Source organism: Gasterosteus aculeatus, chromosome 6 (genome assembly GCF_964276395.1).
Source record: "Gasterosteus aculeatus chromosome 6, fGasAcu3.hap1.1, whole genome shotgun sequence".
In the NCBI taxonomy this organism is placed as follows: Eukaryota; Metazoa; Chordata; class Actinopteri; order Perciformes; family Gasterosteidae; genus Gasterosteus; species Gasterosteus aculeatus.
The window spans coordinates 19,569,275-19,586,855 of record NC_135693.1 but is presented as its reverse complement, the minus strand read 5'-3'; the positions used below and the strand labels follow the sequence as shown (position 1 = coordinate 19,586,855).

General features: G+C 39.8%; 1 protein-coding gene across 1 annotated transcript in view; it reads left to right on the top strand.

Moving 5' to 3' along the window:
- The first annotated feature begins 1,773 nt into the window (after positions 1-1,773).
- Positions 1,774-17,581, top strand: part of LOC144409447 (E3 ubiquitin-protein ligase pellino homolog 1) — a 34,451-nt gene continuing 18,643 nt past the window's right edge. Inside the window, exon 1 of the mRNA XM_078104262.1 lies at positions 1,774-2,168. The gene's annotated coding sequence lies outside the window, so the exon portion shown is untranslated. The remainder of the gene's footprint in view (positions 2,169-17,581) is intronic.

The window sequence follows — 17,581 nt, the reverse complement described above, 5'->3', positions numbered from 1 at the left end:
AAGACTGTTGCCATGTTTTGGTCTTATCGCATAACAACAAGGAGGGAGGACGAGGCGCTCCTTGAGGACGGCCTGTTCTGCACGCACCCCGACGCACCCCGGACCCAGTCTCATAAACCCAGAGGTCAGAGGTCACCCTCAGGAGCAGACCCGAATCCTGGCAACAGAACCTCCAATAAGCTGCACTAGATTGTTTTCCAAAACTACTAATGTTCAAACTGAGCCGTGGAGCAGCGACACCGAGAGACCTCATGAACAAACACATTAGTTATCGCTTTCCACGATGCGTATGATGCCTCATGAAAGAGGTCATGAGACATATATGAAACTAAGACGGTTTATAAAGTAGCACAAGTGGCATTCATAATGCTTTATACTGACAAAGACCAATAAAGACTGCAATAACTAGTCAACAATCTACCTTTCTGAAATTAAATAAAGCATCATTGACATCATCACTAAAAGGTCTTTGTGAGCTCTAAGTGGAGAAACACTGAGTAATCTGCTTTAGAGCACTTCTCCTTGCGTCTTCATAACCAGCTGAAGTTATGGAATGCTGAATCTGTAATTCACCGCGTCCACCACTACCTCATAAAAATGTAGAATGCCTTCTGAATGCCACTGTAGACAAAACTGTTTTCTCTCCAGTTCAATCAGAAAGCAGCAGAAGAAGAACTTATAGAAGAACTTTTATTTGTATTTCTACAAACTTTGACATCAAAAAGATCAAAAAGATAAAATGGTCCTTTTTTTTCCAATTGTGTTGTATGTTTCTAATGAAATCAACACTGTAAAAACTGCCTCAGAAATACAGTCAGTTGATTTAAGGCTCTGCTTTCTGATTGAACCGGACTTTACTTTCTCTGCAGAGGACAAAACAATTATTTCAAATTATTTTGAAACACAAATTAAACTAATATTAGTTTAATTTATTTAATTTAATTTATTTTAGTTTCATATTCTTACTGGCCAAACTCAAACCTTCTAATTTCCTGCCATTTTTACTCATTTCATGGCACCTGAAGGTTCTGTACATGTGAAATTATGCCCATTGCCAGTTTAAAAAAACGACCTGCATGGAGCACGGATTCGTACAGTGAATAGTGTTGTTTTAAGTGTGTGTGTGTGTGTGTGTGTGTGTGCACATTCCTCATGACTTCCTGATGTGCGGCCCAAGGGCTGCTGCAGGGAGGAGCACTCATCAGAACACCCATCAAGGGAAGGTGTGTCCGCCGCCTCCAGCTGTTGGTGTAGTAACCGTGGCAACGTAAACAAACAGGTTACATAAAGTGCATGTGTGCGGAGTCCTGTGTCTCCTGAGCCTCCTGTGGTTGGGCAATGCTTGGTCTTGGTTGCTCCTTTCTCTCTCTGAAAGATACTTGTACTGCATGACAGGATGGTTAAGAGTTGCTTCTGCAGTATTTGCATTTGTTTTCCATGCAAATCCATATTGTACTAAAATAACACATAGAGGACTATGTTAGTCAGTGTAGGGTTAGTTTTAATTTTGCTTAAGTAGACCAGAAAACACATTTTAGCTCATTTTCCTGATTAGTTAAACTTGTTTAATCCAGTATCGAGTAGAAAGTATCCACTCCTTTGGATGCGTTAACACTTTATACCTTTTAGGCAATAAGAAGCGCACAGTGGTTCACCGTCACAAACATAAATGTGGCTCATTTCTATGCATACATGTGTATATACGTGTATATTGTCCGTTTATTTATCCGCTTATAGCGTCACTCGAATCAAGCGGCCAGACACTACATTTCCCAGGGTCCTTTGCGGGCCGGGCCGTCTCCACCTACAGCGTACGCTCGCGGGCAGAGGACGCCTGTGTGTTTACGTTCAGATGCTCACAACAAAGGAGGGCGCACCGCGGACGCGCTGTCACTCAACACGAGCACCGTGCGCGTCTCCCCCGCGGTCACCGGTCACTGCTCGCAACTCCGGGAGCGGGACGACGAACAACGACGAGTCCCCGTCGGCCTGCGCTGCTTTTTGATCGGGTCCACGGCGGGAGGGGAACCGACCTCCTCGGCATCGCGCGGCTCTTTGTGTTGTTTTTAAAGCGGTAGCTAGCTCGCTAGCTCGCTAGCGGCAGCAGCAGCCGGCGGAGGAGCTAGCAGCGCCGGGGGACGGTCACTCCTCATCACCACCACGCCGCGGTGAGTAACGCGCTTACACCTGACTCCTTCCCCACGGTCACACCGACGGGTACGGGGGGGTCGGGGGGTCGGCATGCCCCCCATCGTCACCTGCTTTGTCCGTGAGAACGGCCCACTCGCTTCTGTTTACGACCCCCCCCTCCAAATTTAAATGTCCAGTTCCCCCAGCGAGGTGAGTCCACCGCAGGGCGGGACTTACCGGGAGTGTCCTGCTACGTACTCGTGCACCTGTGTCAAGAGTAAAGACGCACGCGTGCGTGCGTGCGCGTGTGGATGCAGGTATTAGTTTACTCCCTGTCTGCACAGCTGACATGTCACAGGGAGGAGGGGACGTCACCCGATAAGGAATTAAGCTCTAACTGCCGTCACTGAAAGCTCGATGGCTGCTTAACGACTTCTGTCTGTCTGCATGTCACCCGAGGACTGATGACTTACCTGGAATGGATGCTATGGCTACATGTACAAGCTTTGCATCTGTGAGGGGGGGGCTTTTGGACCTGATTTGCCGTGTTGCACACACTCGTTTAGGTCTGCACATTTGCATTGGATGCTGGTGTATGCATGTGTGTGTGTGTGTGTGTGTGTGTGTGTTCAGAGTCTCCGTTTCAGGGTGGGAACCAGAGCCGACCGGAGGGCTCTGATGTACTTGCAGAGGCTCGGTGCCGCTCGTATCCGCAGTAACCCGGTCTGCGGGGACCCGGAGAGGCCCCCCAGTCTCGGGCCGGATGCTCTTATTTCGGCGTCCCGGAAGGGAAAAAAAACAAACCCTCAATATCATCAATTACTTTTAATTTTAATCAAAAGGTTGTTTGTTTGGTGTTCTACATGTTCCAGTAAGCGCACAAGACTTATTCAAAATCCTGTTTACAGAATGAGAAAAGTGCTTTCTAAATCTCAATGAATATATCTTTTTGAAATATTTCATTTATAGCATTTTTTTGACCTGACCTGGCTGGGTCATTTGATTGCAAGATTTTCCTTTCAAATCTTTTTTGGTTTGCGAGCGTTTGGATTTGAGGAAATGCTTCTAGCTGCTGTGCAGACTGAACTGGGTGAGCTGTGTGGAAACCCACATTTAATGCATATTGACTTGGAAATATATGCGAGCTATAACCATCATGTGGTTAATGCCTTAATTTGTCCCGAGAGGAGGCTTTTATGTTATTTTGGTCAGAATTCCTGGTTATTTATTTTTTTGCAAGCACGTGTCTGCGTTGTGCTGTTTCCTGAGCAAGGGCCCCTCAGCGGGGGGGGGTCTGTGTGTGAAGGCGGTCCGGCTCACTTTGCCGGGCCGGTAAACATCCTGAAGTTTGGGGAGGGAGATTACGTCTGTCGTGGAAAGTGTGTCAGACATTGAGCACGTTTTTATGGCCTTGTTTCTGGAAGGTGGGGTAGGAAAGAGGAGGAGGAATGGGGGCATTAAACCACCGGCGTCTTTCCGTAGTGTGGCGTGTGCTCGGTACAATTCTCTCATACTGTGCTGAGAATCAAGCTGCTTCTCACAGCTTTGTTACCAAGGCCTTTATACTGCATTCAACTCAGGTGATCCACTACGTGCATTGTGTGTATATATTTATATGTGTATATACATTAGAGCTGCAACAACAAATTGATGAAATCGATAAAATTACTAGATTTTACGTAACTAAAAACCGAATTGAGTGACACGCGAGAGCCCTGAAAGTGTGTCAATGGCAAAATATGCAAAGTCGACGTAACCTGGCACGGGAGCTCCACGTTGTCCCGTTTTGACGTGAGTAACAACCTGAGCGCTGCTGCTGTTTACTCGTCATCCAGCTGGTCAAGCTAGCGTTAGCTCGCTAATAACAGCAGTAAAGCAGTTGGCAAGACTAAGACACGTTTTTATTTATCTTTCGGACCATTCGTTTTTCAATCTGTTGTCTTTTATTTCGTGCTTTGTCCCATATCAGTTTTGTTGACATATATATTTGTGTGTGTTGTACTTTTTAATGCTGTCATATACGGTAATCCAGTGCACTTGCGCAGATACTGTGGGTTATATGGTAGTTGATGTTACCCCTTTAAAGGGAGACGCGGCTAACTAAGAAACCTCTAATGCATTTATTTACAAATGACATTTTAAATGCACCTCATAGCACTTGGTACATTTACTTAACTTGCACTACACTGATGGTAATAATTTAATGAATAAGCTTCAAGTGAACACGGGGGTGTGTTTGACATTACAAGTTCTGACGTTAAAACAAATCCTGTTCAATTTCCTGATTTGTATTTTTCTTTTTATAAATGACAACCAGTACTTTCCGAGGTATTTTTGCAGTTCTGTTTTAGAATAAAGGGTTGGAATTTAAAGCTTTTATATGCTTTTTAAAAAAAAATCTGATTCATCGATTAAGCAAAGAAATAATCGACCGATTAATCGATTATCAAAATAATTGTTAGTTGCAGCCCTAATATATATATATATATATATATATATATATATATATATAATTAGTTGAAATTATGATTCACCCTACTTTGTGTTTTACTAACCAGCAAGAAAGTGTGTGTGTGTGTGTGTGTGTGTGTGAGACACACCGTCTCTGTGGTTTCCTTTGCTGTGTAGTTCATAAAGGCGGCTGCATCCGAAACTACCGATGTAGCTCTGCTCCTTCTCTTCCCACATTCACACGACTCATCCACCTGTAGCTGTCAACGCCCCTCCGATCAGGCATGGTTGCCGTTGCCTGTCTCGCTCTCCAACCTTCCGTTCTCAATTTAGTGTGTGTTTACACACACAGTGTAACTTGTTGAGACTTCCCCAGGGAGCCCTGCTGTCCCTGCGAATGCAGAAAAACCAAAAGCCTGGTCAGTAGTCGCTGAAAGTCCTTGTGCTCGACACAGCGACAACAAGACGGGCGCACTTTTCCGGCCCGCGAGCTACTTTTCAACTAACCGGGTCATGTTCGTGGAATTAAATGCGTCTGTTAGTAAGCAAGAATCTCTAATTAGCATCAGCATTAGTTTCGGTCATCTCCCGCGGTAGACCACGCATGCGTGACGTGACGTCGTTTTTTTATCGATGGCACGCGATCGACTGCCACCCCTGGTCTAAATGAACCATGATTTACTAAATGAACATCATTCTGTACTTAAGAAGACTTGAAACAAAATATTGAGACCATAAACTTGTTAAACAATGTTTACTGAGGGAATGAATGAAGTTAAGTCTTTTTCTCATAGACGTCTATGGGAGCAGAGGAGTGGCTGTGTGTTGTTGCGTATGTTGACCCAGTAACAAGTTGAGCTCTTTTGTCACTTATTTATATTATAAAGCGTTTCAAACATGTTTACAGAATCTCTAAACAACAGCATGTGTCATTTTCCTCAGCGCACTGAATGCATTTGAATCCTACTTTTCACACACGCACACACACACACACACACACACACACACACACACACACACACACACACACACACACACACTCTGCGTTGCCATGCTTCTAGGAAGGTCACAGTAAGCTTTGTACAATCAGGAGACGTGCTCGGCTGTAGAAGCACGTCTGATTGCCGGTCCGCGGGGCCGAGCGCCCACGCGTGGCTCAGATTTGCGTTTAGATTTGCAGACATTTGACTTTTTGTTCGGGAGTTCCACACATTCTTTTCTACATGCCCACAGTCTGCATCTCTGTGGGCTTCTGCGTATGTGAGACATGAGTCAGTGTCTCGTTGTTTGTGTGTGTCTGTGTTTATATGTTTGTGTGTGCGTGTGTGTTTCCCACTGAATCATTAATGAGGCTGTAATTTGAACAGCGGCCCTCCTATTTCTTCTCCTGTCTTCTGTCATCGCTCGGCCTCCTCCCAACGCCTCTTACCAGAACAACCAGTCCGCTGCTCTGTGCTGGAACCGTTTGTTATAAAATGAACAACGCGGTTACATCTGGAGAATGATCGCGCTGTGAGCACATCTGTGCTCGTATGTTCTGTGACTCGTAAACTATACTCAACCCACTCGTTTGCGTCTTACTGTTACTGTCAAATAAAACTTTCCAGAGAGACTACTTTTGTATTCTATTAATAATTGAAGTAATTTATTAATTCTCTGGTTGTGACTTTCAAACAGCTTGAGGTCCAATTTATCAATCAACTACTTAAAAAAACTGGATATGACTCCTGTATTAATGTCCCACTGGTTCATACTATCAAAAAAGTGATGGTGATCGGGATAAAACGCAGGCTCAGTGTTGAGTATTTTAACATGCCAGAACTGTGATTCTAGCATTTGCTCTGATAGTAGAATGTGATATTAATGAATGCAACATTATATGTAATATGTAATTTGGTTCTTTCACAGGCCAAAGTCCATTTGGCACTCTGAGGTAAACATTCTAAAGTTATTCCCAAAAGAAGAGAAATGATAAAAACAGGAACTACCACCGTATTTAACGCTCTTCTCTGTTGTTGGACAGTCAAGAGAGAAGGAAACTTTTAGATGACACATTTGTCTCCTGCCGTCCTCCAGACCGCGGACACGAGTGCAAACTGTTGTGGTTGGACCGGGTCCTTTGTAAATGCCAGTGGGAGACTCCAGAGCAACCAGCAGCTTGTTTTGATGAGTTCATTTAGTTCTCAGCAGGGACTTGGCGCCGAAAGGTTCGACTGTGTCTGTGTTTTTAGGAGTCAGTGACGAAGGTGCGAATGGCTCTGTGGTGCACTAAGAAATACGTGATGTTAAGGGGGGTCGCCGTGTTTAGGTGTGATGTTTAGCCTCGGAGCTCCGGAACCTGCCAGCAGGACGGTAAAGCATGTTTTGGTTTAAACGCTATACCAATTATCAGAACCCGAAGCTCTAGAAACCAGCGTTGTGAAAAAATGTTTCTCCTTCTCCCATCGTGAAGGTCGTACAGGGTGGGGGGGTCGTACAGTGTGAGGGTTGTATGGCGTGAGGGTCGTACAGGGTGAGGGTTGTACAGTGTTCAGGTCGTACAGTGTTCAGGTCATACAGTGTGAGGGTCGTACAGCGTGAGGGTCGTACAGTGTTCAGGTCGTACAGCGTGAGGGTCGTACAGCGTGAGGGTCGTACAGCGTGAGGGTCGTACAGGGTGAGGGTCGTACAGGGTGAGGGTCGTACAGGGTGAGGGTCGTACAGTGTTCAGGTCGTACAGCGTGTGGGTCGTACAGGGTGAGGGTCCTACAGTGTTCAGGTCGTACAGTGTTCAGGTCGTACAGCGTGTGGGTCGTACAGGGTGAGGGTTGTACAGCGTGTGGGTCGTACAGTGTTCAGGTCGTACAGCGTGTGGGTCGTACAGGGTGAGGGTCCTACAGTGTTCAGGTCGTACAGTGTTCAGGTCGTACAGCGTGTGGGTCGTACAGGGTGAGGGTTGTACAGCGTGTGGGTCGTACAGTGTTCAGGTCGTACAGCGTGTGGGTCGTACAGGGTGAGGGTCGTACAGTGTTCAGGTCGTACAGCGTGAGGGTCGTACAGGGTGAGGGTCGTACAGGGTGAGGGTCGTACAGGGTGAGGGTCGTACAGTGTGAGGGTTGTACAGTGTGAGGGTCGTACAGGGTGAGGGTTGTACAGCGTGTGGGTCGTACAGTGTTCAGGTCGTACAGTGTGAGGGTCGTACAGGGTGAGGGTCGTACAGTGTGAGGGTCGTACAGTGTGAGGGTCCTACAGTGTTCAGGTCGTACAGGGTGAGGGTCGTACAGCGTGTGGGTCGTACAGTGTTCAGGTCGTACAGGGTGAGGGTTGTACAGTGTTCAGGTCGTACAGGGTGGGGAGGTCGTACAGCGTGATGGTCGTACAGGGTGAGGGTAGTACAGGGGGAAGGCCGTATAGGGTGAGAGTCCTACAGTGTTATGGTTGTACAGGGTGGGGGGGGTCATACAGGATTGAGGTCGTATAGGGAGAGGTTCATACTGGGTATGTCCTCATGTGTCGGTCAAGTCTAGCGAGAGGCCCTGGCGGCATTTGATGCCTCCTACACTACGTTCACATCTGCTTTCAGCAGCGCGTCTCTGGCATTACATTCCTCATCTTGTGCCTAATGTTGGAGTCTCTGACAGGCTGCACGTATTTCACACCCCGCTGTTTGTAGTTGATGGGCGTGAGTATTGCTGTGGCAACGCTTCCTCTGGTTCAAGTGTTGGGCACCAGACCCAAGTGGATTATTCTAATCCTGCATGTTGTCCACGGCTCCCTTTTTCCGTCCTGGTGACACAGCTGTGGAGGACCCTCTCAGAAGTAGCTTAGCGTGGTCTAATATCGGCCTCTATGTGTCCGTGTGAACTCGGCAGCTCATCTGGTGTAAACCAACAGTAGACTCCAGAGTGAACATATATCCAGAGATTCTGTAAAAAGATATATATAAAAAGATTCTACAGGTTTCTGTAAAAAGGGGGAATTGAATAATTAGGCGGACGCGCTGAAACTAATTGATATTTTATGCGCATTCGATGGGGAACCTTGCAGGTTATTTATCACACAGTTCTGCTGTTTATTCACATCTGGTAGACCTTTCTCATCCAGAACAATTAAACTAATGCTCAACTTTCACCTTCACTTTTAGTGTAGTCTATTTCATACTGTTTACTGCAAACTGCTTTTGCTATTGCTGAGTATATTTATTGTTTATTCAATTGAATAGTTTGGGGGGAAGAAATGATGGTAGTTTGCGTTTTCTTTTAAAGAGCGTAAGTTAGATCTTTAGTTCACACTGGATCGCCACCTCCGTTCTCCCTCTCCAGCAGCGTGTTTCCTCCCTCCCAGGTGTGAACACGCAGCAGAGGAAACCTGAGGAGTGAGCGTTGACATGCCGACACTAAATCACTTCAGAGCAGACGGGCTGGAGGCTGGACGGAGATGTTCCTGCATGTTTTTAAGCTGATTACATTGATGAAAACCCTCACACGCTAAACGCTAAATATTTAATCAGTGCTGGAAATTAAGCTTTGTCGGCCAAATGCATCCGAAGGGGAGTTGATAAATAGATGAATAAAACCAATAGAGATTTGAACAAATTAGAAATTATATTCTTTAACTTTGTTATCTAAAGTCGATATTTGCATTATAACGTAAAAATTCAAAGGATTAAAGGAAATAAAAGATTCCTTTCAATATTTGTTTTGTTTTGGGTCTGGGTTTAGTTTTAACGGTGTAATATAATCTGCTTAGCGCTGGTGTTAAACGAGTCATAATTCTCCCTCTAATTCCATTTTTATATCGGTGTAAAAACGTTTAGTCTTAACGCTGCATTTTAAAGATTACATTTGAATACATCACGATACCTTTACTGATGCAAGATACCCATCTTTACTGTTTCGAGCTTAAATGGAACCTCCCCGTTTCTGATTAAATATTGACGCTGACTGAGTAAATATAATTTTTCATTCGCCAGGTCCTACAGACATCCGATGGGTTGCATTTGTCCGGGTTAAGCCTCACTGTGGAGCCCTGATTATATTTGTTCTGTGTCAGGAGTATTGATAATGAAGTCCTATCCCTCCGTGTTCATCCAGGGGAGCTTCAATACACGCTGAATTAATCTCCCGTAACGTTGCATCAGCTGTGATTTATTTTTTCTTTCCCCAGTTTTAAGAGATAGTTGTTGTTTTTTAGTTTGAACGGAAATTCAAATCTGGTTGTAGTTTGGAAGCTGCATGGAGACGAGCTAGTGACGTTAGCATTGTACATGAAAGTCTATGCATTCAGTGAAAAATGGAAATTAAAAAAGGGATTGACTTGTGTGAGATCCACTCAGATAAAGCAGTGCGAGCAGGCTGCAAAATGAACACAGGCTGTTTGGCAAAGTGTGTGTGTGTGTGTCCAGTCAGACAGGACGGTCTGGTTATTTACATCAAGTGCAGCTTTCTCGAGATGGAATGAATTGATTTTAGCTAGAAGCCCCAACAATTTAAAATCCTGTCTTTATTCTAACCGATTACACTCTGGGTATTCCAGGTGTCACAATCATGAAAATTATTATTATTATTATTATTATTATTGTCGAAGTGTCCCTGAGCAAGACACCAAACCCCCAATATCTCCCCAGGGAAAAATGTAAAAAAGCCATGGGTTAAAAATGCAATGTAAGTTGCTTTGTATAAAAGCGTCAGCTAAATGACCTGTAATGTAATGTAACGTAATATATATCAACGAGTCCTGGACTCGGTGAGGGGAGTTTTGTAGAAATGACTAAAAGGAGCAGAGCAGTTGTAACGTTGAACAACTTCATTCAACAGTAGACAGTTGGCTAGTTAGCAGGTTTTTTTTTAAAGAATCAAAAATGGGTGAGGTGACAGTTGTCAAGGCAACATGTGTAATCTAACAATACATTTTGCTCAGGTACTTCCTATCTCCTTCCTGTTGTGGAATGCCATCTGCTCGTGGTCATCGAGCAGACGAGTTCGCCCAGCAGATAAGAGAGCAAGATAGTCTGGCGTCAGGTTTGGCCCCCTCTCTCCTTGGATCAGTTTCTGAGTCACAGAGAGTCTAATCTCCGTGGTGTGCATAACCAGATCCCTCTCTGCTGACCCCACCGAGCTACTCCATGCACCGGACACCTGGCCTGGGCGTGTGGAAGCGAGCCACACACACGGTCACACGCGTGTGCAGCACAAAGTGCCTTTTTACTTGAGCTACGATTGAGATCCCTGCTGTGCGCAGAAGCACACGTAATTTTGGGGACTTGTTATCCATGCCAACCATCCATGACTTTTTTTTCCAAAAATCTTTCCGACCTGATATTTGTAATTTTGTCTAACCATTTTTAACATATTTAGGTTTTGTACTTTAGTTCCATGACATATATAAACTTTGACGTCATATCTTTTTATATTTTGAGACTGAGACGGTCTTCTCAAAACATTCTTTTCATATTTATCCCATGACATATTTCCACCTTACATATTTCAATATTTTCCAATATATCAAAGCCTTTTTAGACCTAAAATCTTTTGCCTTTTTTTTTTTTTAAATATTTTTTTCAACATATTTTCTGACTTTTTTTCCATTACATGTTTCGTCCTACTATTGAAAAGATTTTTGAGAAAAAAAGTCTTAGTAATCTAATATTTTTCAACTTTTCTTCCATGTCATATTTAAACTGAACATTGTGTCATCAACATCGTGTGAGGACTATAACAAGTTGTCATACTTAAAATGTACAACATTTGTATTTCATGGTGGTGGTGGTGGTATACCATCATAACAGAAATCTGCCGTTATTACACCCATGCAATAATAAAACCATCTTGATGAAATTAGGTTTGAGTTAGGACCTGGAATGGAAACCTCACACCATAAAACCACCGCCTTCACCATCAAAGCCTCTCCGTGAATTAGAACGGAAAGTAGGCGGACACCCACAGTCCTCCTGAGGTCGCAGTCATATCCAACCGCTTTGTAGTCGTAGATCAAACGTTTTATTTCATCTACAACTTTGACACAAAATAATGGAAAATTTCCCTCACATTTTCCCACATCTCCGTCGCTGCAAAAACTAAAAGCTACATTTCACAAGATAAGAGCTACAGTGATCTTGGTGTCTTTAGACTGGTAAATCATGAAATTTATATTTTAGTTCATAAAGAAAGCGAAAATAATCCATAGATTTAACCATCTGGACCTTAAAGCAGTCTCAGGGCAGGTTGTTGATTTTAGCTGTAATTATGAATAAAATTAAAGCTGCAAGCAGATGTCGGGGCACTTGCCCCACATATCTTGCGTTCTACAATATTTTCAGAAAAACAAAAGGAGTGATCTTCATAGGGAACCAGTGTGATGATGGTTGGTGAAAAAAAAATATTCAAAAAATATTCACAGAAATATTCATGAAAATATTCACGGAAATATTCATGAAAATATTCAAGAAATATTCAAAGGAATGATTGATTACAAATATTATCAAATGTGATAAGGGGGGAAGGAAACCTGTGTTTGCCACATATCTTGCGTTCTACAATATTGCCAGGAAAACAAAAGGAGTGATCTTCATAGGGAACCACTGTGATAATGGTTGGTGAAATAAAAAATATTCAAAAAATATTCACGGAAATATTCATAAAAATATTCAAGAAATATTCACGGAAATATTCACGGAAATATTCATGAAAATATTCAAGAAATATTCAAAGGAATGATTGATTACAAAGATTATTAAATGTGATATCTTGCGTTCTACAATATTGCCAGGAAAACCAAAGGAGTGATCTTCATAGGGAACCAGTGTGATGATGGTTGGTGAAATAAAAAATATTCAAAAAATAATAAAAAAATAATCAAAAAATATTCACGGAAATATTCATGAAAATATTCAAGAAATATTCAAAGGAATGATTGATTACAAAGATTATCAAATGTGATAAGGGGGGAAGGAAACCTGTGTTTGCCACATATCTTGCGTTCTACAATATTGCCAGGAAAACAAAAGAAGTGATCTTCATAGGGAACCAGTGTGATGATGGTTGGTGAAATAAAAAAGAATAAAAAAATAATCAAAAAAATAATCAAAAAATATTCACGGAAATATTCACGAAAATATTCACGGAAATATTCACGGAAATATTCACGAAAATATTCATGAAAATACTCAAGAAATAATCAAAGGAATGATTGATTACAAAGATTATTATATGTGATAAGGGGGGAAGGAAACCTGTGTTTGCTACATATCGTGCGTTCTACAATATTGCCAGGAAAACCAAAGGAGTGATTTTCATAGGGAACCAGTGTGATGATGGTTGGTGAAATAAAAAATATTCAAAAAATAATCAAAAAAATATTCACGGAAATATTCACGGAATTATTCACGAAAATATTCAAGAAATATTCAAAGGAATGATTGATTACAAAGATTATCAAATGTGATAAGGGGGGAAGGAAACCTGTGTTTGCCACATATCTTGCGTTCTACAAAATTGCCGGGAAAACAAAAGGAGTGATCTTCATAGGGAACCAGTGTGATGATGGTTGGCAAAATAAAAAATATTCCAAAAATAATCAAAAAAATAATCAAAAAGTATTCACGGAAATATTCACGAAAATATTCAAGAAATATTCAAAGGAATGATTGATTACAAAGATTATCAAATGTGATAAGGGGGGAAGGAAACCTGTGTTTTCCGCATATCTTGCGTTCTACAAAATTGCCAGGAAAACAAAAGGAGTGATCTTCATAAGGAACCAGTGTGATGATGGTCGGTGAAATTAAAAAATGTTTAAAAAATAATCAAAAAAATATTCACGGAAATATTCACGGAAATATTCACGGAAATATTCATGAAAATATTCAAGAAATATTCAAAGGAATGATTGATTACAAAGATTATCAAATGTGATAAGGGGGGAAGGAAACCTGTGTTTTCCGCATATCTTGCGTTCTACAAAATTGCCAGGAAAACAAAAGGAGTGATCTTCATAGGGAACCAGTGTGATGATGGTTGGTGAAATAAAAAATATTCAAAAAATAATCAAAAAAATAATCAAAAAATATTCACGGAAAAATTCACGAAAATATTCAAGAAATATTCAAAGGAATGATTGATTACAAAGATTATCAAATGTGATAAGGGGGAAGGAAACCTGTGTTTTCCGCATATCTTGCGTTCTACAAAATTGCCAGGAAAACAAAAGGAGTGATCTTCATAAGGAACCAGTGTGATGATGGTTGGTGAAATAAAAAATATTCAAAAAATATTCCAAAAATAATCAAAAAAATATTCACGGAAATATTCACGGAAATATTCACGGAAATATTCATGAAAATATTCAAGAAATATTCAAAGGAATGATTGATTACAAAGATTATCAAATGTGATAAGGGGGGAAGGAAACCTGTGTTTGCCACATATCTTGCGTTCTACAATATTGCCAGGAAAACAAAAGGAGTGATCTTCATAGGGAACCAGTGTGATGATGGTTGGTGAAATAAAAAATATTCAAAAAATAATCAAAAAAATAATCAAAAAATATTCACGGAAATATTCACGAAAATATTCATGAAAATATTCAAGAAATTTTCAAAGGAATGATTGATTACAAAGATTATTATATGTGATAAGGGGGGAAGGAAACCTGTGTTTGCCACATATCTTGCGTTCTACAAAATTGCCGGGAAAACAAAAGGAGTGATCTTCATAGGGAACCAGTGTGATGATGGTTGGTGAAATAAAAAATATTCAAAAAATAATAAAAAAAATAATAAAAAAATATTCACGGAAATATTCATGAAAATATTCAAGAAATATTTAAAGGAATGATTGAATACAAAGTTTATCAAATGTGATAAGGGTGGAAAGAAACATGTGTTTGCCACATATCTTGCGTTCTACAAAATTGCCGGGAAAACAAAAGGAGTGATCTTCATAGGGAACCAGTGTGATGATGGTTGGTGAAATAAAAAATAATAAAAAAATATTCAAAAAATAATCAAAAAAATAATCAAAAAATATTCACGGAAACATTAACGGAAATATTCATGAAAATATTCAAGAAATATTCAAAGGAATGATTGATTACAAAGGTTATTAAAATGAGATAAGGAGGGAAGGAAACCTGTGTTTGCCACATATCTTGCGTTCTACAAAATTGCCGGGAAAACAAAAGAAGTGATCTTCATAGGGAACCAGTGTGATGATGGTTGGTGAAATAAAAAATATTCACGGAAATATTCACGGAAATATTCATGAAAATACTCAAGAAATAATCAAAGGAATGATTGATTACAAAGATTATTATATGTGATAAGGGGGGAAGGAAACCTGTGTTTGCTACATATCTTGCGTTCTACAATATTGCAAGGAAAACCAAAGGAGTGATCTTCATAGGGAACCAGTGCGATCATGGTTGGTGAAATAAAAAATAATCAAAAAATATTCAAAAAATAATCAAAAAAATAATCAAGAAATATTCACGGAAATATTCACGGAAATATTCATGAAAATATTCAAGAAATATTCAAAGGAATGATTGATTACAAAGATTATCAAATGTGATAAGGAAACCTGTGTTTGCCACATATCTTGCGTTCTACAAAATTGCCGGGAAAACAAAAGGAGTGATCTTCATAGGGAACCAGTGCGATGATGGTTGGTGAAATAAAAAATAATCAAAAAATATTCAAAAAATAATCAAAAAAATAATCAAAAAATATTCACGAAAATATTCACGGAAATATTCACGAAAATATTCATGAAAATACTCAAGAAATAATCAAAGGAATGATTGATTACAAAGATTATCAAATGTGATAAGGGGGGAAGGAAACCTGCGTTTGCCACATATCTTGCGTTCTACAATATTGCCAGGAAAACAAAAGGAGTGATCTTCATAGGGAACCACTGTGATGATGGTTGGTAAAATAAAAAATATTCAAAAAATATTCACGGAAATATTCATGAAAATATTCACGGAAATATTCACGGAAATATTCATGAAAATATTCAAGAAATATTCAAAGGAATGATTGATTACAAAGATTATCAAATGTGATAAGGGGGGAAGGAAACCTGTGTTTGCCACATATCTTGCGTTCTACAATATTGCTAGGAAAACAAAAGGAGTGATCTTCATAGGGAACCAGTGTGATGATGGTTGGTGAAATAAAAAATATTCAAAAAATAATCAAAAAAATAATCAAAAAATATTCACGGAAATATTCACGGAAATATTCACGGAAATATTCATGAAAATATTCAAGAATTATTCAAAGGAATGATTGATTACAAAGATTATCAAATGTGATAAGGGGGGAAGGAAACCTGTGTTTGCCACATATCTTGCGTTCTATAAAATTGCCAGGAAAACAAAAGGAGTGATCTTCATAGGGAACCAGTGTGATGATGGTTGGTGAAATAAAAAATATTCAAAAAATAATCAAAAAATATTCACGGAAATATTCACGAAAATATTCATGAAAATATTCAAGAAATATACAAAGGAATGATTGATTACAAAGATTATCAAATGTGATGAGGGGGGAAAGAAACATGTGTTTGCTACATATCTTGCGTTCTACAATATTGCCAGGAAAACAAAAGAAGTGATCTTTATAGGGAACCAGTGTGATGATGGTTGGTGAAATAAAAAATAATAAAAAAATATTCACGGAAATATTCACGAAAATATTCATGAAAATATTCAAGAAATATTCAAAGGAATAATTGATTACAAAGATTATCAAATGTGATGAGGGGGGAAGGAAACCTGTGTTTGCCACATATCTTGCGTTCTACAAAATTGCCAGGAAAACAAAAGGAGTGATCTTCATAGGGAACCAGTGTGATGATGGTTGGTGAAATAAAAAATATTCAAAAAATAATCAAAAAATAATCAAAAAATATTCACGAAAATATTCACGAAAATATTCATGAAAATATTCAAGAAAAATTCAAAGGAATGATTGATTACAAAGATTATCAAATGTGATAAGGGGGGAAGGAAACCTGTGTTTGCCACATATCTTGCGTTCTACAATATTGCCAGGAAAAAAAAGGAGTGATCTTCATAGGGAACCAGTGTGATGATGGTTGGTGAAATAAAAAAGAATAAAAAAATATTCAAAAAATAATTTAAAAATTGTTCACGGAAATATTCACGGAAATATTCATGAAAATATTCAAGAAATATTCAAAGGAATAATTGATTACAAAGATTATCAAATGTGATAAGGGGGGAAGGAAACCTGTGTTTTCCGCATATCTTGCGTTCTACAAAATTGCCAGGAAAACAAAAGGAGTGATCCTCATAGGGAAACAGTGTGATGATGGTTGGTGAAATAAAAAATATTCAAAAAATATTCAAAAAAATAATCAAAAAATATTCACGGAAATATTCACGAAAATATTCAAGAAATATTCAAAGGAATGATTGATTACAAAGATTATCAAATGTGATAAGGGGGGAAGGAAACCTGTGTTTGCCACATATCTTGCGTTCTACAAAATTGCCGGGAAAACACAAGGAGTGATCTTCATAGGGAACCAGTGTGATGATGGTTGGCGAAATAAAAAATATTCAAAAAATAATCAAAAAAATAATCAAAAAATATTCACGGAAATATTCACGAAAATATTCAAAGGAATGATTGATTACAAAGATTATTATATGTGATAAGGGGGGAAGGAAACCTGTGTTTGCTACATATCTTGCGTTCTACAATATTGCCAGGAAAACCAAAGGAGTGATCTTCATAGGGAACCAGTGTGATGATGGTTGGTGAAATAAAAAATAATCAAGAAATATTCACGGAAATATTCACGGAAATATTCATGAAAATATTCAAGAAATATTCAAAGGAATGATTGATTACAAAGATTATCAAACGTGATAAGGGGGGAAGGAAACCTGTGTTTGCCACATATCTTGCGTTCTACAAAATTGCCGGGAAAACAAAAGGAGTGATCTTCATAGGGAACCAGTGCGATGATGGTTGGTGAAATAAAAAATT